The sequence below is a fragment of the Sus scrofa genome, chromosome 15, assembly GCF_054392235.1.
Source record: "Sus scrofa isolate SSC_HxYL_T2T_F1_AM1 chromosome 15, Sscrofa_HxYL_maternal_Yorkshire_Landrace_v2.0, whole genome shotgun sequence".
In the NCBI taxonomy this organism is placed as follows: Eukaryota; Metazoa; Chordata; class Mammalia; order Artiodactyla; family Suidae; genus Sus; species Sus scrofa.
The window spans coordinates 32,332,058-32,355,701 of NC_139397.1; the positions used below are offsets into that span (position 1 = coordinate 32,332,058).

General features: G+C 39.7%; 1 protein-coding gene across 2 annotated transcripts in view; it reads left to right on the forward strand.

Moving 5' to 3' along the window:
* Positions 1-2,239: 2,239 nt before the first annotated feature.
* NCKAP5 (NCK associated protein 5) overlaps positions 2,240-23,644 on the forward strand; it is a 1,198,715-nt gene continuing 1,177,310 nt past the window's right edge. Inside the window, exons 1-3 of one of the 2 annotated variants that reach the window (XM_085001422.1) lie at positions 2,240-2,385; positions 8,839-8,960; positions 9,466-9,650. The gene's annotated coding sequence lies outside the window, so the exon portion shown is untranslated. The remainder of the gene's footprint in view (positions 2,386-8,838; positions 8,961-9,465; positions 9,651-23,644) is intronic. The other variant, XM_085001423.1, reaches the window with a different exon arrangement.

Consider the following 23,644-nt stretch of genomic DNA (forward strand, 5'->3'; position numbering starts at 1 on the left):
ATTACAGATTATCCTACTAAGTTAAGTAAATCAGAAAGAGAAAAACAAAATACATGATATCACACATGTGGAATCTAAAATATGACACAAGTGAACTAATCTACAAAATAGATGCAGAGTCTTAGACACAGAGAACAGACTTGTGTTTGCCAGGGTAGAGGGGGTGGGGGAAGGATGGATTGGGAGTTTGGTCTTAGCCAATCAAAACTATTATATATATACTGAATTGACAATAAGGTCCTAATATATAGCAGAGAGAACTATATTCAACTATATTCATAATGGAAAAGAACATAAAAAATAATATATACATATGTATAACTGAATCACTTTGCTGTACAGCAGAAATTAACACAACAGTATAAATCAATTCTACTTCAGTTAAAAAAATGGATAGCTTAATGTAATTCATGTTGCTATTTTATTACTGGATAACATAAACAAGAGCAGTTATAATGGTGAAACACAAATTTCATGGATTAATCTGGATTTTCTTTTGAAAAACATTTTCCAAGAGTTAAATGCCAGCACTAGGCTAGGCTCTGGAAATAAAAATCATTGAAGTCATGGTCCCGCCTTGGAGAAACTCATTTTCTTTTTTTTTTTTCTTTTTTTTTTTTTTTCTTTTCCCACTGTACAGCAAGGGGGTCAGGTTATCCTTACATGTATACATTACAATTACATTTTTTCCCCCACCCTTTGTTCTGTTGCTACATGAGTATCTAGACATAGTTCTCAATGCTACTCAGCAGGATCTCCTTGTAAATCTATTCTAAATTGTGTCTGATAAGCCCAAGCTCCCGATCCCTCCCACTCCCTCCCCCTCCCATCAGGCAGCCACAAGTCTCTTCTCCAAGTCCATGATTTTCTTTCCTGAGGAGATGTTCATTTGTGCTGGATATTAGATTCTAGTTATAAGTGATATCATATGGTATTTGTCTTTGTCTTTCTGGCTCATTTCACTCAGGATGAGATTCTCTAGTTCTATCCATGTTGCTGCAAATGGCATTATGTCGTTCTTTTTTATGACTGAGTAGTACTCCATTGTGTATATATACCACCTCTTCTGAATCCAATCATCTGTCGATGGACATTTGGGTTGTTTCCATGTCTTGGCTATTGTGACTAGTGCTGCAATGAACATGCGGGTGCACGTGTCTCTTTTAAGTAGAGTTTTGTCCGGATAGATGCCCAAGAGTGGGACTGCCGGGGTCATATGGAAGTTCTATGTATAAATTTCTAAGGTATCTCCAAACTGTTCTCCATAGTGGCTGTACCAGTTTACATTCCCTCCAGCAGTGCAGGAGGGTTCCCTTTGGAGAAACTCATTTTCTGTATAGGGAGACAGACCAGTGAAGACCACAGAACTGCAGAATAGCAGCCAAGTGAACAATGGCTCATCCACCAAGGCAGTGCAGTCAACCTGTCCTGGAAAGAAGGATGGCAGCTGGAAGGCTGAGTCTTCACTGGGTAGAAGGCAGGTGGGGATCAGAGAAGCTTGTGGGCAATGGTAGCTGCCAGGTGTCCTGGGAGGACATTTCTCTGGCTTTTACTCCATTTATTGGGATTGTCTTCTGTGAGGGAAAGAGTGAAAACAGATGAGACTGGATGGGAACATTTAGTACTCGAGATTTTGGAGGATGTGGAATTAGCCAAAGGCCCAGGGCTCTGTGCAAGGTCCATAATATCTCATCCCACAGAGTCCCTGTCCTGCTCCTGACCATGACAGCTGACATGATGCAAAGCCTCTCTCAGGAGCTGCTCCTGAGAATTCCATCTGCATACACCTTTTTTGCCAAGCTTTCTCCTCTGCAACCTTTCCTCCCTAAACTCTGTCTGTCCTTTCTCCTAGCCAAAGCATCTTTTTCCTGTTTTTGGTCCAAATCTCAAGAGGGCAAAGGCTCTGACTTTCTTTGCCCTGTATTTAGCTGCAATTGGACACTGCTTGCATTGGCGTTTTCCAGTGATCCTCATGGCCTTTCTCCCACTTCAATTTCTCAACTAGAAAGGACTTTGGGAATGAAACAATTTGATTTTTTTTTGCAACTTGAAGAATGATCTTAAAGCGGTAGCAAGTATTATGTGATCACTTATCTCTATTGCTTTGGTTTAACTTACCCCTTTAAAGGAAGGAGAAAGAAAAACTTAAGTAGTCCAATGAGGGTAATTCCTTGTCATTTATTGAGAGCTTTTTCTTAGTCAAAGCAAAACATTAGCATTCTTAGCTGTTCACTTATTTATACTACAGGAAACCAACAGTTATGCAAAGCCACTGCCAACATAATCACAAGCTGCCGTGTGGAGTCTTAAGTACCTCATGGAAAAATAACTCTGAATTGGAATTCTTCCCCAAAGCCAGCTTCGTTAATGCTTTTGACAACTAAGGTAGGAAAAAAAAAAAGAAAGAAGAATCTAGAAAGCAGTTATAAATATGGAAGGCTGTTAAACTTTTCAGCAGGGTGATTGAGTATGAAAAATATAAGATATTAACACAAATGCTCTTGCACGAGTACCATGGCTGTGTCAAATCTTTAATTTATCTAAAATTAATTGTAGGTTTAAAATGCTTTATAGTGTAATGAACAAACAGAACATAGCCTCAAGCATGTTTTATTAACCTGGTTGTGCCTTGTACTTTAAAACAGTCTGAAAATGTAGGAGACAAGCTCTGTATGTGTGTGCACGTGTGTGTGTGTGTGTGTGTGTGTGTGCCTATGCAAATACATAGAACAGTGAGGAGCACAGTGGACTTTAGGGCAGAGTGTGTGGCTTGTTGACAAAATCATTCTCACAACTATACATTTCGATCATACGGCAATTAAGTCTCAGGCAAGTTCTGGGCTCTTGTTTTCAAAAGGAATTTCTGAGATGTTTTGTTATTGTTCTTTTTATTTCTTAAATAGGCTTTGCCATGAGCACTTCCTGAATACATAGTCTTCCCTCAAAAGTAAAAGGCAGGAGTTAAGAAGGGTTTATAATGTTATTGGGCTTTTTTCATCCTTACTGAGCAAACAAGGAGCAATGGCAGACACCACCATTTTGAACAAAAGGGACCCCTTATTCTGAGAGCTGATGGGCAGAGGTTGGATTTCTAAAACTCCAATGCTTGGAGCACTTCAGGGGGTGGACCATTGTCAAGGTCACCATTGCAGGTCAAGCCTTTGACTACTAAAAATTGGTACTTGCCATCTGTCTCTACAAGGATTAAGGCACAAGCCACTGCAGCCCCTGACCTTCAATACCCCTTGGAAAGAGTTTAAGGTAGAGATCTGGATTGAGGCAGCCTGGGAATCCCTGGCAGAACAGGCCTTCAGATAGTTAGATATTTTTAAAAGATTTTATGCGCTGAATTCTTGCATCTTCTCATATCTAAAGAAGCAATGAAATCATTAGCGGATACATCTGCTCCTCATGATTAGCAGTAACCTTCACAAGACTAGCAGTGACCTTCTGCAAAATCTGTGCTTGATTGCATGTACCTCCCCTTCACCAAAACCACATATATACTGATATTATTCTCCTACCTCTTCAAAGCAGTTTTTCAGAGCCATATGAAATGCTTTCTCCCAGGCTATAGTCATCATTTTGCCCCAGCTTAACTCACAACTCATATGGTGCATTTGTTTTCCAGTTGACAACTACTTAACAGTTTTTAATCAGTAGTTACTTGAGGATAGTCTCTCATGTATACTTACACTCTCTATTCAGCACACCAACGTCATTGTCCTGGTATCTTGACTGCTTCAGATGACTTAATCAGTTTGCAATCTTAATTCCAAATGGCCAGGAGAAGGGGCAATAAGAGTTCAGCCTGGCAATGATGACTATGGTAGCTAATGTTGAGAGAGATGAATAAAGCACCAGGCATTGCACAGAGCACTTAACTCTGATGTTACTGGATACTCACCACAAGCCAGTGGGGGAGGACGGATCATGATTCCTTTTATGCAGGAGAGGAAACTAAAGCATGGTGTGGTCAAGTCAAGACCCAAGGACATAGATGTATATGTGGCAAACTGGGCCTGTAGTACAGACAACTATTGCTAGAACTTGACTCTTGGCTAGAGTGATCTTGGGTGCTCCTCATCTCCTGAAACCAGAGGATTCTACTCAGCTTCCACCTTTGCCAGGAGACCAGTGTTTGCCCTCCAGATTACTGGGTATATGCGAAGTTTCCAAGATGCCTGTGAATAATATTTACATTCTTTTTTTTTTAAGGCTTTTTAGGGCTGCACCTGTGGCATATAGAGGTTCCCAGGCTAGCAGTTGAATTGGAGCTGCAGCTGTCAGCCTACACCACAACCACAGCAATGGAGGATTCAAGCCGCATCTATGACCTGAACCACAGTTCACGGCAACACCGGATCCTAATCCACTGAGTAAGGCAAGGGATCAAACCCACATCCTCGTGGTTCTTAGTTGGATTGCGCCATGACGGGAACGCCCACATCTACATTCTTTTTGTTTTTAGAATCAAAAGCAGTATTTCTAAATGTGTTGAAGGAAAAAAGAATATTTTTTCAGGTTTGAAATTTTTATGGTAAAAGTGATGATGCAGATTATAAAAATTTAATCATTATCAAATTATAAGTGAAACTTTTCTTTCTTGCTTGCTGTTTTTTAAAAAAAAACTCATCACATCCCACATTAAGCAACAACCTTTTATGCCCAACTCCATTCACCAATGTAACCAAGATTAAGAATCTGAAAACTATCTCTCTCTCTCTTTTTTTTTTTTTTTTTTTTTTGTCTTTTTAGTGCCACACCCTCAGTATATGGATTTTCCCAGGTTAGGGGTTAAAACGGAGCTATAGCTGCCGGCTTACACCACAGCCACAGCAACATGGGATCCAAGCCACATCTATGGCCTACCCCACAGATCACAGCAATGCCAGATCCTTAACCCACTGAGCGAGGCCAGGGATCGAACCTGTGTCCTCATGAATACTAGTCAGATTCTTTTCCACTGAGGCATGGCAGGAACTCTTGAAAACTATCTATATATCTCTATCTTTGCCTCTAACCTACCCATTGCCCCCAACACGCACACAACTTGGCAGCACTAAGTGGACAGACTCTGGACCTGGACTCCCTGTACTCAAATTCTTATCCTGACATTTATTAGCTAAGTGATTTAGTGCTAGCAATCTCTCCATGCTTTAGTATTCTTATCTGTAAAAGAGAGATAATACTATTACCTGCATCATAGGTTTATGTGATGATGACATGAGTGAATATATAAAGCAGTTTAGAAAGAATCTATACAAGATAAATCTTCAATAAGTGTTATATCTCTGCGCGTATACATGTGTACTTAATACACATGGAGGTGATAATGTAAAAATTATTCTGCATCTTGTACTTTTGACTTAATCACTTTTTATGCTGGTGATACAAAAATGGTTTTTTAACCAGTTTTACAATATTCCATTGCATATGTTCAGCTTATTAGTAGACTTTTAGATACGTCTATTTTTTCTTTTATGAACCATGTTATAATAAACTTCTAGATTACATAACTCCCTATGCATTTGTCTGAGGACTTCTCTAGGATAAATTTCTAGAAATGGAATTGCTAATAAAGAAAGAGGTATTCACATTTAAACCTTTGGTTGAAACTGCCAAGGTGCCCTCCCCAAAGGCCATATCAATTTATATTTTAAGAACATTAATATTGGAATACGCCTATTTCCTTACAACCCTGCCAGTGCTAATTATGAGAGTATTTGTAAATTTTTGCCCAATTGATAGGTGAAAACCTATTGTTACTTTACTTGTATTTCTTTGATTAGTATTAATGTTCAGCTTTTTTAATGAGTAAAATGACCATTTGAAGTGGTCTTTATGAATTGGCTATTCTTATTTTTCTATTGGGGGTGTTTTTTAAATTGATTTTTTTAAATGTTTACATATTAATAATTTCAGTCCCTTATCAGTCACATGTATTAAAGAGTTCCCATGTATTTTTTGGCCTTTTAATTTATGTGTTTTTACCTCACAGAAATTTGAAATTTATACTTACAAATCTGTGCATCTCTTCCTCTCTGGACTAGAAAGCTCTTTGGAGTCTCATGTTTATATAATTCTTCTCTGTATTTTCTTGTAGCAGTTTTTTTAAATACTGGAATGTATGCTAAATAAGATAAGGTCTACAGGTGCTATGGTGTGAGCTGGGGAATTTAACTTCATTATCTCTAAATAAATGGGCAATTTTTAGAGAAGTTGAAGAATGAGGAAAAACATATTTTGAAAACTATAGAATATATTTATTCATTCACTTAGCCAATTAATAAGTACATATTTCTTGAGAGTGTTTATCCTATGATGTGTCATATAGGTCAACACTGGCCAATAGAACATTTTGCAGTGATGGAAATATTCTCTATCTGTACTATTAAACGCAGCAGCACTAGGCACATGTGGCTTTTGAAACAGGGCTAATATGATCAAATAACTGCATTTTAAATTTAAAGTAAAGAGCTACTTTTAGCTGTTGGTTATCATATAAGACAGAGAGGCTATAGATGATGCTAAAACAACAGAATATGAGTGTGTGTGTGTGTGTGTGTGTGTGTGTGTTGAGAGAAAGAATGTATATTAGAATGAAAAAGGCATAGTCAAGTGCTTTCTGTTAGAAATTGTCAAATTTTAGAAAAAGTCCAATTTTGTTATCTCCTGATTTAAGGATAGGGTAAAGAGGAAGTTTAGGCAAGAGATAGCATGCATTTTTGGCCTGGAGAATCCTGGCTTTCCAGATGGGAAAGGATGAATCTGCTGGTTAATAGCCCTTCCTTGGCAAGCTTTTAAATCACATCTCTGCCTCAGTTCTGCAGACCCTGCCTCTTTCCCACCTACCATAGATCTCTTTTGCAAGAAAGCTGTAGCAAACCTACAAATCCAATGACCTACCTCTCTATTAGTTTCTCCCTTTCTGGAGATAAGGATGAGCTTCCTTTAAGAAATGAGCCAAGAAGATACCAAATGTAGGACATTCTGGATGTGGAATCTGAGATCTCAGATCTTTTCTGTAGGGTCCCCTTAGTGTTTCAAGAGTTTGAGGTCATGGCTCTTAATTCACTTGCCATTGAATTATTCAGAGTCCCAAGGACTACTCATTTGATGATGTTGACATGAAACGTATTTGAATGGTGGAAAGACCTGCAGATTATAGTTATGGAAACCTTTACTTACATTTTTTTTTCTCTCTTTCCTCCCTTCTTTCTTTCTTTTTTCTCTTCTTTCTTTTTTTAAGTTGAAATGTTTTAATTTTTAGTTATTCACTTAATGATAGAAGGCTTCCTTAGACATCCTTAGAATTCTATACATCTAAATAAAATAATACACCTAAAAGTGGGATTATCCTAAAATAACTGACATCCCTATATTGACAGAATATAGGAGGATGGAGAAAATTTCCAGGCAAAGCATAGCCTGAAATGCGTTTCAATTGAATATCTTTCTTTCTTTCTTAATGGCTGCACCTGTGGCATATGGAAGTTCCGAGGCCAGAGACTGGATCTGAGTTGCAGCTGTGACCTACATTGCAGCTTTGACAACACCAGATCCTTTAACCCACTGCACTGGGCTGGGGATCGAACCCAAGCCTCCACAACAGCCCAAGCTGCCGCAGTTGGATTCTTAACCCACTGTGCCACAGCAGGAACTTCTATTTTCCATTTTCAGAAGAAAATAGGCCTGTTCCTCTGTTGTGAGCCCAAGCTGGTGAGAATCATAGCAAAGTTGTTCTAGTGCTTGGGAGCTTATTGTTGTGTATGGTGAAGGAAGTAGTTTGTGTGTGAGAGGAGGGGACATGCCAGCCCAGGTCTGGCAGCTTGAATCTGCAGGTGACAGGAGCCACATGCAGGCTGTCAGGCATCCGGCCACCAGATTTATTACCTCGGTACAAGGCATATATTATATGCAGAGCCAGCTGGTCACCTGTCAGGTGGAGAGCTGAGGCTGAAAGCAAGCTGCTCAACACTGAGGAGATAACTGCTTTATGGGGAATCAGCAGTGAGGGTGTTATTATTTTTGTGTGTATGTGATAAAACTGGAGGGTGAGAAAACAAAAGCAAGTGCTGTTGAAGCGTTAGACCTTGAGGTTTAAGGAATGTCTGATGTGGCATCTCATAAAATTTTAATCATGAAATTCATTCGAATTCGTCGAGATAAGTGGGGTGATGGGAGCTGGCAAGTGGCGGAAGCTGTCTTGGCTCAGCGTGGTGATTTATGGGGAGGCCAAACACGGGACCTCGCCAGCTTCCCCCTCCAGCCTCACTTAACAACTTCATTAATAACCCAGATAAACAAGCCATCTAGTTTCTGAAGAGCATTTGACATTAAATTGAGAGGTGTGGAGAATAAGAAAGAAATCCTTAACAGACAATGGCCCACGTGGAGAAAATGGAGACTACTGACCCCAAAGTAAGTAGGATGATTTTTTTTTTTTCTGATAATCTCCAGACACATTAGAGGGAAGAATGGAAATCCTTCTAGTAATAGCTAATAACTACTGAGTACCTACTCCAAACATTCTTATGCTCTTAGTGAATCTTCACAGTAACCTTAAGATGTGGGTTTTATTACCCTTCCCTCCCCCCCTGAAATTCTGTACATGGAGGGCAGGGAAGAAAAAGTAATTTGGGCAGATGGTAAATGCTAGAGTTGGGATTTGGTAACCTGTTCTGTTAGGCTTGGAAAGCCAGTGTTCTTCTGTATTCTTGGTACTTGAAGTATGGTCTGTGTGCCAGCACCATCAGCATCACCATGGAGCTTGTTAGAAATGCAGAATCTCGATGTTCCAAAGCTGGGTTAATGATCCTGCTTATCTTTTTGGAGGTGCCAGTTTGATCCATGGCCTGGCGAAGTGGGTTAAGGATCCAGTGTTGCTGCAACTGTGGTGTACATAGGTCACAGCTATGGCTTGGATGCGACCCCTGGACCAGGAACTTTCATCAGCAGTGAGTACAGCTGAAAAACAAAAAACAAACAAACAAAAAAAAAGAAATGCAGAAGCTCAAGATCTTTCCTTGATCCCTTGGAAAGAGAATCTGCATTTTTAGCAGGATTCCTAGATGATTTATGTACACGTGAATGTTTGAAAGGCCCTGGTTGACACTCAGTAGACAATAGAGCAAGATCTCGTGCAGACAGCTCGCTACTGTCTCATTTGTGCCCCAGGATCAATCGGGTGCTGTCAGCTTCTCAGCTAAGGTCCTCATCAGTTTCACATGGCCATTGTTGCCCACACTCTTACACATGGCCCTGCCCATTCAAGGAGTAAAGGGACATTTCCAAAGAAAATAACTCTAACTTTTGCCATATTCATAACCTGTGTTTACTGTTAGCACAGCACCTACCACGCAGCACTGGTGTTGTTAGTTTAATGGTTGTTAATTTCCTACTAGGCCATGAGGTTTTGGGGGGAAGGGGATTGTGTGTTACCCATCTTTGTTTCTATGGCAGCTAGCATGGAGCCTCACCTGGCCCAGAGAAGATGCTCCATAAATGCTTGTTGACAGACTGGGAATAAATGGATGAACACTGGCAAAGATTTCTATTCTACCTGGGCTCCATCTCATTGACAACCTTCCCTAGATACTTGGAAACATCTGGAAAGCTCTGGAGTTCCGCCCCACCCTTAACCACAGGTAGATTTTCCTTCTAGCCCCCAGCAGATGTTCTCTTCTGGCAAAAACCAAAGAAAGGAAATCTTTGGTATCCTCTTGACAGTGAATTTAGAAATGAAAGGCAGTTGTAAATATGAGAAATGCTTTCACAGATGGAATTTTTACGTTCTCATTTCTGCTGCACGTTGCAATTTGTAGTGAAAGCCCCCAATCAGGATACATTTATTCACTCATTCAACAAATATTTAAGAGGTCCTGTTAGGCACCAAATGTTAGAGATATTCATATGATCAGATATACATCTTACTCACCCGGGGGGAGAAGGGAAACTGACAAGAGAGATAAGACTTAAATTGGAACAACTAAGTCAAAGTAGTTCCTGGCATTCAAATGAACATTTATTGTGTCCCAGCTCTGCACTGTGCCCACTGCTAGGAAACAGAGGTGCTTCAGACAGAATCCCTGACTCAGAGCAGATCACAGCCCAGAGAGACTGGCTCGTAAATAGATCAGCTCTCTGCTGTGACGGGGCAGAGACAGAAGGGTGCCCAGGATGCTAAAGGAGCAGAATGGGGGCCAATGAATGGAGGAGGAGGTCAAAGGGAGGCATAGAAGAGTTATTGGAGGAGGTGGTACCCTGGCGGGGTCTTAAAACATGAGGAGGGCTTTGCCAGGCAAAAAGGGGAAGAACACAGAAATCAAAGTTTCTAGAACTCAGCTGAAATGAGTGCTAGAATAAAGGAGTGCTGAAGAGCTATGGGAATTCTGAGGAGGGAAAGGTCAGTAGCATCTCATAGACGGTGGGACCCCGTGAATGTTGAGTGAGATTTGCGGCACTGAGACAGGGAAAACACAACCTGTGCTAATGGAAACTAAACCAACATCCAAGTTGTTTCCTTTCCCCGTCTCTTTTCCAATGTGGGTCTTTCTTTCTTTTTTAACTCTCATCTTTTGAAGTTTCCAGTACATTCAGAAATTCAGATGTTAAAAATAATATATTTTTAAAGCTTAAAAATTAAAAATAGGAGTTCCTGTCATGCCGTAGTGGAAATGAATCTGTCTAGGAACCATGAGGTTGTGGGTTTGTTCCCTGGTCTTGCTCAGTTGGTCAAGGATCCGGCATTGCTGTGATTTATGGTGTAGGTTGCAGACATGGCTCGGATCTGGCATTGCTGTGGCTGTGGCGTAGGCCAGCAGCTAGAGCTCTGATTAGACCCCTAGCCTGGGAACCTCCATATGTCATGGGTGCGGCCCTAAATAGACAAAAAGACAAAAAAAAAAAATTAAAAATATTGGTATTCCGGTTGTGGCTCAGCGGTAATGAACCTGACTAGTATCTATGAGGACGTGGGTTTGATCCCTGGCTTCGATCAGTGGGATAAGGATCCAGCATTGCTGTGAGCTATGGTGTAGGTCACAGATGCAGCTCGGATTCTGCATTGCTGTGGCTGTGGTGTAGGCTGGCAGCTGAAACTCTGATTTGACCCATAGCCTGAGAACTTCCACATACTGTGGGTGTAGCCCTAAAAAAAGACAAAAAAAAAAAAATTAAAAATATTTCAGAATTCCCTGGTAGCCTAATGGTTAAGGATCCACATTGTCACTGCTATGGCTTTTGGTTATAGCTGTAGGAAAGTTTCAGTCCATGGCCTGGGAAATTCCGGATGCTCTGGGCATCTGGAAAGTCAAACAATTTTTTAAATATTTAAAGGCAAAAGATAATCATGAGAACTTAATGTATCAATTCATTATTCACTGAAATTGGATGGTATCATCCAGGCAGTGGACAAGAAATTAAAGATGTATAATGCTCATCTTCACTTTCTAATCTTGTCCATGTGTCTCTGCAACTAACCCCATGAAAAGCCTCTTTTGAGAGTGACGTCCAAGCTCTAGATTTGAAAGCCCCTTAAGAACATGAAGCTTGGCCCAAATGGTTCTTCTGGTAGGCCACATGCTACAGTGAGTTTCTTTTCTTTAGTTTGCAAAAGTATCTGCTGAGGACGTTATGGGTGTACTTTTTGATTGGGGTGGGATGTCTCAGTTCTAATGCACACACAAACCCTCTGCCTCTGCCTCTTCCCTCCGTGTTCTATCATACTAGGCCTCCACATGGGGACAGAGTTTAGTCCTTACTCTCTAACAGCCTCCAGGACCTTCCCATGAAAGCAGAAAGGTCATCACAGCTCTATCCCTGAGTGGGACCCAGATATACGTAATTTGCCCATATTTCAAATCGATAATTAAACACCAGCAAACACTTGATGCCTTCCTAAGATTTTTTTTTTCCTTCTTTTTTTATGGCTGCACCTGTGACATATGGAAGTTCCTGGGCTAGGGGTTGAATTGTGACCTATGCCACAGCAACGTTGGATCCGAGCCACATCTGCAACATATGCCACAGCTTGCGACAAGGCCAGATCCTTAACCACTGAGCGAGACCAGGGATTGAACCTGCATCCTCATGGAGACTCTAACTGGGTTCTTAACCTGCTGAGCCACAGCAGGAACTCCCCTTCCTATGGTGTTGGTGGGGAGACTTGATTGGAAATTCCAAGGCAGACTTTAGAGCAGAAAGGCTCTCAAAGACAATGTGAAAAGCGTCCTTGTTTGTATTCTTTTCCTATTCCCCAGCAATCTCAAAGATTTCTCTTTTAATTTTTGATGTATTTTCAAGATAGAGTTCTCCCTTACTCTGGGGCTCTCCTCTTGGTATCTAGATGTGAATTATGGGTAAAACGGAGGGTCTCAGGGGAGTTGTGTGACTAACAATGGCTCATAAGTATGAGTGAGGTCAGAAACCCCTGTGATGACTTCTTGCCTTCACTCCCTCAATCACAGCCAGATTTTTCATGGGAGGGATTTTCAGGGAAGCCAAAGGTTATGTTCTCTGCTCTCTTTTGTAATAGTCCCAGTGCATTAGACCCAGAGATCCAGGCCCCTCACAGCTGGTGGTGGAATTATAGCTGTGGTCTTTATTAAGATTTAAATCACTTAAACTCCCCTTGCTTTTACTCTAGCCCCCAACATAAAGAAGATGTCCAATACCAAAAAGGATTTTCTATGAGAACCAACTATTTCTTTTCAAAGTAAAAAAACTGTTGACATGAGAATGTGTCATTCTTTAGGTTACAAAATCTATAGCACAGGATGCTTTTTCTTTAAAAGTAAGCTCAGATGGTAAAGTTTTTTTTGATAGAACGACTCCCTACTGTGGCATTTGTCATATTCAGTTTAAATGATATATAATAGAGGATATGTTAGGTGATTTACTTCCACAAAATCGAGTGTCGTTGTCTAGGTAATAGTAATAATGGTAGTGGTGGAGATGGTGCCTTTACAGAGAGTGGAATATGGATAATTTTCATGTCATTACTACCTAAAACCCATAATTCTTAGAAGAAAATCCATTTATATGTAGCTTTAATGGCCGAGAAACTTGAGCAAATTTCCAAAGTTGGCTCTCATATTACCTAGCTTTCATGAATGAGACATATTTACTATGAAGTAATATCATAAATACTTTAAAGTAAGCTGCAACTGTCAAGATGAATAAAATATGCTTTACAATCCAGAATGTTTCCTTTTATGGCTAGCTTTAGTAGCTTCTCAGCCCTCAATTTCATTAATCGTAAAACATTTCCGATTCCATAATAGAAAATGAGAAAATGCAGTATTTTTGCGTTTAGTGTAATTTTTAAGGCAAAATTATCTCCCCTGTTTGTGTTTAACAAGGGAAAGAGAAGGATGGATTTTCATTCCCAAGATTGGACAGTAAAGTAACAAATAGTAACTGCCCTTCTTCTTGGCAGTGTCCTCTCTTTTGATTTGGAAACATGCACTTGTCATGAACAAGGCATTTGGTTGAAGCTTGTGGTAGAATCAGATTTGGTCTGAAATGTAGGCTATGATGTAGTCTTAGGCAAACGAGTTAACCTCTTTGAGCCTGTCTTTTCATCCATAGAATGGGGATGATATCTAACTCTTAAGCTTCTGTAAGGATTAGAAATATTGTGTATATAATTAGTATAGTGCCTAGCTCCATGTTAGTGCTTAAAAAGTGTTCCTATTATATGAAAAATAAATGTTTCTATTGTATAACAAATAAATGCAAAAATAATTGGTAAAAAATGTATCTATTCTATACTAGACATTGTGTTATCTACTGGAAATATAAAAGAAAGGAAATTCTAGTTTCTATCCTCAAAGAGCTTACGATTTGGGGAGGAAGGGAAGGCAAGAGAGATACACATAGCAAATTATAAATTAAGCCAGACCATGTTTAGATTATTCCACATGGGATTATGGACAGTGCCTGGAAGCCCAGAGTAGGGGTAATTCACTCTTGTTAGGGTGAGGAAAGCTGGGGAGTCAATGAGATCTTAGGGAAAAAATTTTAATTTAATTTAATTTAATTTTAACTAAAGTATGGTTGATTTACTGGAGTTCCCATTATGGCACAGCGGTAACGAATCTGACTAGGAACCATAACCATTAGGTTGTGGGTTCGATCCCTGACCTTGCTCAGTGGGTTAAGGATCCAGCGTTGCTGTGAGCTGTAGTGTAGGTTGCAGACGAGGCTTGGATCCCGTGTTGCTGTAGCTGTGGTGTGGACCAGCGGCTACAGCTCCGATTTTACCCCTAGCCTGGGAACTTCCATATGCCACAGGTATGGCCCTAAAAAGCCAAATAAATAAATAAATAAATAAATAAATAAATAAATAAATAAATAAATAAAGTATAGTTGATTTACAATGTTGTGTCCATATCTGCTGTACAGCAAATTGACCCAGTCATACATTCTTTTTCTCATACTTTCTTCCATCATGTTCTATCCCAAGTGACTGTATATAGTTCCCTGTGCTGTACAGGAGGAGAGAAAACTTTATTTTAAAAAATCTCATTGGAGGGAGTTCCTTGGTGGCTTAGTGGATTAAGGATCCTGTGTTGTCACTGCTGTGGCTTGGGTTACTGCTGTGGTGCCATTCTATCCCTGGCCTGAGAACTTCCGCCCCCTGAAAAAAATTACATTTGAGTTTCTTGAAGAATAAGCAGAGTTTATCAGTGAAAGGAGAAAGAACATCCCAGCAAGAGCTGTTAGCATTAGAAAAGGTGCAGTGGCCTAGGACATGCCCATAGAGCCTGAACTGCAACTTGGCTCTTTCCTGGTCCCCAGCCTGCTAGCTGCAGATTTTGGAGTTTCTATTTTTTGTAATTGCATGAGCCAGTTCTATAAATCAAGCTCTCTCCCTATATCTCTCTCATAGATAGATAGATGAATAGATACATAGATACATAGATACATAGGGATGTGTGTATACATATTTATATACACAAACACATTCTATTATATGCACAGACACACACACACATATATATACACATCCTATAGATATCCTAGTTGTGTGTGTATGTATATGAATGTATATGCATCTACATGTATGTGTATGTATATCTATAGATAGATACATATACATACACACAAATTGTTTCTATGACTGTTTCACTGATTAATATAGATATAGAATTCATACTTACAAGTTTACAGAAAATTGAGGATTTGCTCCCATCTAGATGTGAACTATGGCCATAGATAATGTCAAGAGACACTCTTAGTTTCAGAGTCCTTCAAAAGAGACTTGACTCCATTATTGGAGCCATCCTCTGTTTTGGTCAACCCACTGTTTCCTGGGGTGAGTCCCATTCCCCCACTTCCTCTCTCTACAGCAATGTTTTGGACGTGTTGGAATTAAGGTGCGCTGCCTGGGCACCAGGCTCTGGGGGCTGCCTGAAATGATCACGTCTCTTGGCTTCTCGCTTCACTCTCCTGCCTTGGGAGCCAGGAAGAATAAGGCACACTTTATCTTGTCATGTTTTGTACATGGCTGTCTGAATTCTTTAACAGCTTGATGCGCATTACTAGATTCCACGTTTTATAGCCACTTGAGCTGAATTATTCTTTAATAAAAACTGTAATAATCATATCTTTCCATGCCCTGCAAAAGCTGAAGTGTGCTACATGAAAAAATCAGGGACCAGGCCCCCTCTTAATGATGCTTTTATTATAATAATAACATCGCTTATTTGACAGCTGCTTAATTTACTACTTCATTTACTTTTATAAGTGTTATCTCATTTGATATGCACAAATATTAGATACAGAAAGAGTTCTTACTCTAATTTTATGTACATATGAAAACCCTGAAAAGTCAGGTGGATCTGAGCATGCAGCTGCTGGGAATTGGGGAGCTGGGATCCCCATTCTCATTTTCCTCTTCTAAACCCCAGGTTCTTTCCTCTCTCCTCTTAGCCTCCTTCTCCATTTCCATCCTTAAACAACCTGTATTTATTAAATTCGATGCCTAGTATTGTTCCATGACTTGGAGATACAGTGGGTAATGAGATAGATGTCTCCATGGACCACTTCCAGGGACCACCTCCATGGAGCTTGGCGTCTAATACAGAAGAAGCACATAAAAACTATAAATAGTTAATTTCAGTTGTGATAAGTGCTACCAAAGGTGAGTATAAGAGGGCTTTAAAGTATGCAGATATGCTCATTTAATCAGCCTGGTCTCAGAATAAACTGTTGTCTATAAGCAAGTATTCGAGAGAACTGAGTCCAGCCCCTTTAAATGTAACACTTCCATTTCGCATGGAAGTTCTCTGAAAATACATCAGAAACTTCTCTGCCTTCTTCGGGGCATGCAGGATATACGTTATTCTTTTTTTGGTCTCTGGGTCAATGAATGGTCTATGTTTTGTGTGTGTGTGTGTGTGTGTGTGTGTGTGTGTGTGTGTGTGTGTGTGTTCTCACTTATATGCAGAATGTTTTTTTATTTTATTTTATTTTTACCTTTTATTTTTTTTCTACTGTACAGCATAGTGACCCAGTTACACATACATGAATACATTCTTTTTTCTCTCATTATCATGCTCCTTCATAAGTGACTAGACATAGTTTCAAGTGCTACACAGCAGGATCTCATTGCTAATCCATTCTGAAGGCAATAGTCTGCATCTATTAACCCCAAGCTCCCAAGCCATCCCACTCCCTCCTCTTCCCCCTTGGCAACCACAAGTCTATTCTCCAAATTCATAATTTTCTTTTCTGTGGAAAGTTTCATTTGTGCCGTATATTAGATTCCAGATTTGTGATATCACGTGGTATTTGCCTTTATCTTTCTGACTTACTTCACTCAGTATGAGAATCTCTAGTTCCATCCATGTTGCTGCAAATGGCATTATTTTGTTCTTTTTTATGGCCGAGTAGTATTCCATTGTGTATATATACCACATCTTCCTAATCCAATCATCTTTTGATGGACATTTGGGTTGTTTCCATATCTAGACTGTTGTGAAGAGTGCTGCAATGAACATGTGGATGCATGCGTCTTTTTCAAGGAAAATTTTGTCTGTACGTATGCCCAAGAGTGGGATTGCTGGGTCATATGGTAGTTCCATGTACAGTTTTCTAAGGTACCTTCATACTGTTTTCCATAGTGGTTGTACCAGCTTACATTCCCACCAACAGTGCAAGAGTGTTCCCTTTTCTCCACACCCCCTTCAGCATTTGTTGTTTGTGGACTTATTAATGATGGCCATTTTGATAGGTGTGAGGTGGTGTCTTGTGGTTGTTTTAATTTGCATTTCTGTAATAATCAGGGATGTTGAGCATTTTTTCATGTGCTTGTTGGCCATCTGTATATCTTCCTTGAAGAAATGTCTATTTAGGTCTTTTGCCCATTTTTCAACTGGGTTGTTGGCTTTTTTGCCGTTGAGTTGTATAAGTTGGTTGTACATTTTAGGGATTAAGCCCTTGTCAGTTGCATCATTTGAAATTATTTTCTCCCATTCTATAAGCTGTCTTTTTGGTTCCTTTTTGGTTTTCTTTGCTGTGCAAAAGCTTGTCAGTTTGATTAGGTCCCATTGGTTTATTTTTGCTTTTATTTCTGTTGCTTTGGGAGGCTGACCTGAGAAAACATTTGTAAGGCTGATGTCAGAAAATGTTTTGCCTATGTCTCTTCCAGAAGTTTGATGGTGTCTTGTCTTGAGTTTATTTTGATGCATGATGTGAGGGTGTGTTCTAGTTTCATTGATTTGCATGCAGCTGTCCAGGTTTCCCAGCAATACTTGCTGAAAAGACTGTCTTTTTCCCACTTGATGTTCTTGCCTCCTTTGTCAAAGATTGATTGACCATAGGTGTCTGGGTTTATTTCTAGGTTCTCTATTCTGTTCCATTGGTCTGTCTGTCTGTTTTGGTACCAGTACCACACTGTCTTGATGACTATGGCTTTGTAATATTGCCTGAAGTCTGGGACAATTATGCCTCCTGCTTGGTTTTTGTTCCTCAGGATTGCTTTGGCAATTCTGGGTCTTTTGTGGTTCCATATAAATTTTCGGATTGTTTGTTCTAGTTCTGTAAAAAATGTCATGGGTCATTTTATAGGGGTTGCATTGAATCTGTAGATTGCTTTGGGTAATATGGCTATTTTTACAATATTAAATTTTCTAACCCAGGAGCATGTAGTATCTTTCCATGTCTTTTCATGCTCTTTAATTTCCTTGATTAATGTTTTATAGTTCTCAGCATGTGAATCTTTCACCTCCTTGGACAGATATATTCCCAGGTATTTGATTTTTTGGGTGCAATTTTAAAAAGTATTGTATTTATGTATTCCTTTTCTAATATTTCATTGTTAGTATACAGAAAGGTAGCTGATTTCTGAATGTTAATCTTATATCCTGCTACTTTGCTGAATTTGTTGACTAGTTCAAGCAGTTTTTAGGTTGAGTCCTTAGGGTTTTCTACATACAGTATCATGTCATCTGCATACAGTGACAGTTTTACCTCTTCTCTTTCTATTGGATGCCTTTTACTTCTTTTGTTTGTCTGATTGCTATGGCTAGGACTTCCAAAACTATGTTGAATAACAGTGGTGAGAGTGGATATCCTTGTCTTGTTCCAGATTTTAGTGGGAAGGCTTTCACTTTTTCTCTGTTGAGTATTATATTTGCTGTGGGTTTGTCATAAATGGCTTTCATTATGTTAAGGAATGGTCCCTCTATACCTACTTTGGTAAGAGTTTTTATCATGAATGGATGTTGGACTTTGTGAAATGTTTTTTCTGCATCTGTTGAGATGATCATGTGGTTTTTGAATTTTCTTTTGTTAATGTGGTGTATGGCGTTGATTGATTTGCATACGTTGAACCATTCTTGTGCACCTGGGATGAATCCCACCTGGTCATGGTATATGACCTTTTTTATATGTTGCTAGATTTTGCTGGCTAGAATTTTGTTGAGAATTTTTGTGTCTATATTCAGCAAAGATATTGGCCTATAGTTTTCTCTTTGGTGGTATCTTTGGTTTTGGAATTAGGGCAACAGTGGCATCTTTGGGAGTGTTCCTTCTTCTTCAGCCTTTTGAAAAAGTTTAAGGAGGATGGATGAATATTCCTTTTTGTATGTTTAGTAGAATTTGACTGTGCAACCATCTGGTCCTGGACTTTTATTAGTAGGGAGTGTTTTTATGACATATTCAATTACATTTCTAGTGATCATTCTGTTCAGTTGATCTATTTCTTCTTGATTCAGTTTTGGCAGGTTTTAAGTCTCTAGAAAGTTGTCCATTTCTTCTAGGTTGTCAAATTTCTTGGCATACAATTTTTTATAGTATTGTCTCTCTCTCTCTTTTTTTTTTTTTTTGTATTTCTGTAGTATCTGTTGCGACTTCTCCTTTTTCCTTTCTTATTTTGTTTATTTAGGTTTTTTTCTCTCCTATTCTTGGAGGAGAGAAACCTAGCCAGAGGTTTGTCAATTTTGTTTACCTTTTTAAAGAACCAGTTCTTGGAGTTCCCGTCGTGGCGCAGTGGTTAACGAATCCGACTAGGAACCATGAGGTTGTGGGTTCGGTCCCTGCCCTTGCTCAGTGGGTTAACGATCCGGCGTTGCCGTGAGCTGTGGTATAGGTTGCAGACGCGGCTTGGATCCCACGTTGCTGTGGCTCTGGCGTAGGAACCTCCATATGCCACGGGAGCGGCCCAGGAAATAGCAACAACAACAACAAAAGACAAAAGACAAAAAAAAAAAAAAAAAAAAAAAAAAAAAAGAACCAGTTCTTGGTTTGATTGATTTTGTTTATTGTTTTTTGAATCTCTATTTTATTGATTTCCTCTATGATCTTTATGATTTCCTTCTTTCTGCTGACTTTAGGTTTTATTTGTCCTTCTTTCTCTAATTCATTTAGGTGGTGGATTAAGTTGTCAATTTGAGATTTTGCTTCTTTTTCGAGTGAGGCATGTATTGCTATGAATGTCCCTCTGAGAACTGCTTTTGCAGCATCCCATAGATTTTGAGTGTTTGTGTCTTCACTATCATTTGTCTGAGGTATTTTTTAACTTCCTTCTTGATTTCCTCATTGACCCATTGGTTTTTTAGTAGCATGTTTTTTGGTCTCCGTATAGTAAGTTTATTCTCATTTCTTTTCCTGTGGTTGATTTCCACTTTCATGCCATAGTGGTCAGAGAAGATACTTGAAATAATTTCTATACTCTTAAATTTGTTGAGGTTAGCTTTGTGATCCAGTATGTGGATCACATCCTTAAGAATGTTCCATGTGCACTTGAGAAGAATGTGTATTCTGATTTTTTTGGATCAGATTTTTATTCAGATGTGTATTCAGATTTTTTTGGATGTGATGTCCTGAAAATGTCAATGAAGTCTAACTTTTCAATTGTCATTTAGGATCTCTGTTGCCTTATTGATTTTCTGTCTAGAAGATCTGTCCATTGATGTGAGTGGGGTGTTAAAGTCTCCTACTATGATTGTATTCCCATTAATTTCTTCTTTTATGTCTGTTAGTATTTGTTGTAGGTATCTGGGTGCTCCTATATTAGGGGCATATATATTGACGATTGTAATATCCTCTTCTTGAATGGATCCTTTAACTATTAAATAGTGTCCTTCTTTGTCTTTCTTTATGGCCTTCATTTTAAAGACTATTTTGTCTGATATGAGGATTGCAACTCCTTCTTTCCTGTCTTGTCCATTGGCATGAAATATCTTTTCCCATCCCCTCACTTTCAATATATATGTGTCCTTTGCCCTGAGGTGAGTTTCTTGTAGACAGCAGATTGAAGGATTTTGTTTTTTTATCCAGTCTGCCATGCTGTGTCTTCTGATTGGAGCATTCATTCCATTGACATTTAATGTGATTATTGGTAGATATGTATTTATTTTCATTTTAAACCTTGTTTTCCAGTTGATTCTTTGTTTCTCTTTTCTTCTTTTCTTTCTTTGGTTGAATGGTTTCCATTTATTTTATGCTTGAGTACTTTTCTTTTCAGTTTTTGTGAATGTAATATTTGGTTTTGATTTGTGGTTGTCCTGTTTTTAAGTATGTTGACCCCTTCCTATATCTCCTTATTTTAGCCTGATAGTCATATAGGCTCAAAGACATCATTAAAATAAAAAAAGAATCTATATTTTCTTACTTCCCTTCCCCTCATTGTATGATTTTGATGTCTTTTTTTTTTTTTTTTAAACATCTTCATGTTTAGATCTCTATGCTGGCTTATTTAAGTGACTGCTTTCCAATTGTGGTTTCCTCCACCCTGGTTCTCCCTTTTTTTTAATTTAGAGAAACCCTTTCAGTATTTCTTTTAGAGTGGTTTTAGTATTGCTGTACTCTTTTAGCTTTTGTTTGTTGGAGAATTTCTTTTTTTTTTTTTTTTTGTCTTTTTGTCTTATTTGGGCCATACCCACAGAATATAGAGGTTCACAGGCTAGGGGTTGAATTGGAGCTGCCCCTGCCACCCTATACCACAGCCACAGCAATGCCAGATCCGAGCCGTGTCTGTGACCTACACCACAGCTTACAGCAATACCAGATCCTCAACCCACTGAGCGAGGCCAGGGATCAAACCTGCTACTCATGGTTCCTAGTTGGATTCGTTTCCACTGTGCCACGATGGGAATTCCTGTTGGAAAAATTCTTTATTTCCCCTTCTATTTTAAATGATATTCTTGCTGGATGGAGTATTCTGGGTTGCAAATTTTTTCCTTTCAGCACTTTACATATATCTTGCCACTCCCTTCTGACTTGTAGTGTTTCTGTAGAGAAATCAGCTGATAGCCTTATGGAGGTTCCCTTATAATTAACACTTTGCTTTTCTCTTGCTGCCTTTAGAATCCTCTCTTTAACTTTTGCCATTTTTATTATAATATGTCCTGATGTGGGTCTGTTTGGGTTCAACTTGTTTGGGGCCCTCTGTGCTTCCTGTATTCTTAATATCAGTATCCTTTAGATTTGGAAAGTTTTCAGCCATAATTTCTTCAAATATATTTTCAGTCCTCTTTTCTTTTTCTTCTCCTTCTGGAATTCCTATTATGTGTAGCTTGGCCTGCTTTATATTATCCCATAGAGCTCTTATATTGCTTTCATGTTTTTTCATTTGGTTTTCTGTCTGCTGTCCTGTTTGGGTGATTTCCATTATTCTATCTTCCAAGTCACTGATTTGCTCCTCTGAATTATTCATTCTAGTTTTTACTGCCCTTAGCTCAGTTTGTATCTCTGCAAATGAATTTTCTAGTTTTCTTGGTTCCTCCTTATATTTTCTAGTTCCTTTCTGAGAGAATCTGCATTACTGTTCATATCCTCTCTTAATTCCTTCAGTATTTTCACTATCTCCCTTTTGAACTCAATGTCTGTCAGACTGCAGAGGTCTATTTCATTGTTGACTGCTTTAGGTGAATTCTCCTGTTGCTTTAACTGGGAATGGTTTCTGAGCTTCTTCATCTTGCTAGTGTTTTTCTTTTTCTATGAATTTGGGGAAGCCAAACTGTCTTGTAATAGTCTTATAAGGCTATTCCTATGCAAGGATACCCCTTTGTATTTTTTGGGGAGGGGGGGTTACTATTTATTTTTGGTGTGGGAGTTTGAATATTTGCTGTCTCTTTCTTTGGTGTGAGAGCAACAACAGCTTGTGTTTGATTGCAATGCCCTCCTCTGAGGCGATTGGAACCACAGGTAGTGCCTGTTCAAGGACCCCTTGTGGTAGTGGGCCATGACCGTCTCTAGCATCAGTGATAACTGGAGTGGTTTGCCTCTGCCACCTGTACACCTTGAATGAGGCAATCTGTCTCATTTAGCCCACATGGGGGGTGCTGCACAGGCTGTCCCTAGTTGCAGGGTCCTGGGAGGTAACAGAGATCTGGCAAATGGGTACTACCCAGAACATTTAGCAGTGGCAGCAGCAGGGCTGGTGTGTTCCCCAGGGTGCGATAGAATCAACAGTTAGTATTCGAACACAATGCCCTCCTCTGTGATGCCCTTGAGGCGACTGGGGCTGCAAGTGGTGCCTATTCACCAACTGCTAGTGGTGTTGGGCCACTGCTGTTTCTGGAGCCAGAGATAACTGTGGCGTTTTGCCCCCACCACCTGTAAACCATGTAAGAAGCACCTCAGCCTGCTTAGCCCCCACAGGATGTGCTGCACAAGTTGCTCTTAGTTGTAGGTTCCTGGGAAGGGACAGTTATCAAGTGTCTGGGCACCGTCCAGAATGTTTGGCAGTGGCAGCTGCAGGGTGGGTGTACTCCCAGTGGAGCAAGAACAACCTCAGGTGGTGTTCCATCAGGGTGTCCTTCTCTGTGATGCCCTCTGAGGTGGTTGGGGCTGCAAGTGATTTTTGTTCAGGTATCCCCAATGGTGGTGCGCCACGCCCACCTCTGGAGTCAGGGATAACTGAAGTTTGCTCCCACTAACTGCAGGTTCAGTCTGCTGCAGGCTAACATTCCTGCCTCCTGCTGCTGGAGACACCTGCTCCGTGCTGGGCTATCAAGTATCTTCTGGCTGTGAGGGGCTGAGCCAGCAGTGCCTACTCCATGGGGGCGCCATCTTCCACAGAAATATTGGTCTATGGTTTTAATGCGGTATGGAGTTTATACTTGGCAGGAAACAAATGGCACACTTGATTGAGGTCCTGGGGGGATATTAAACTAAGAGAATCCTTACA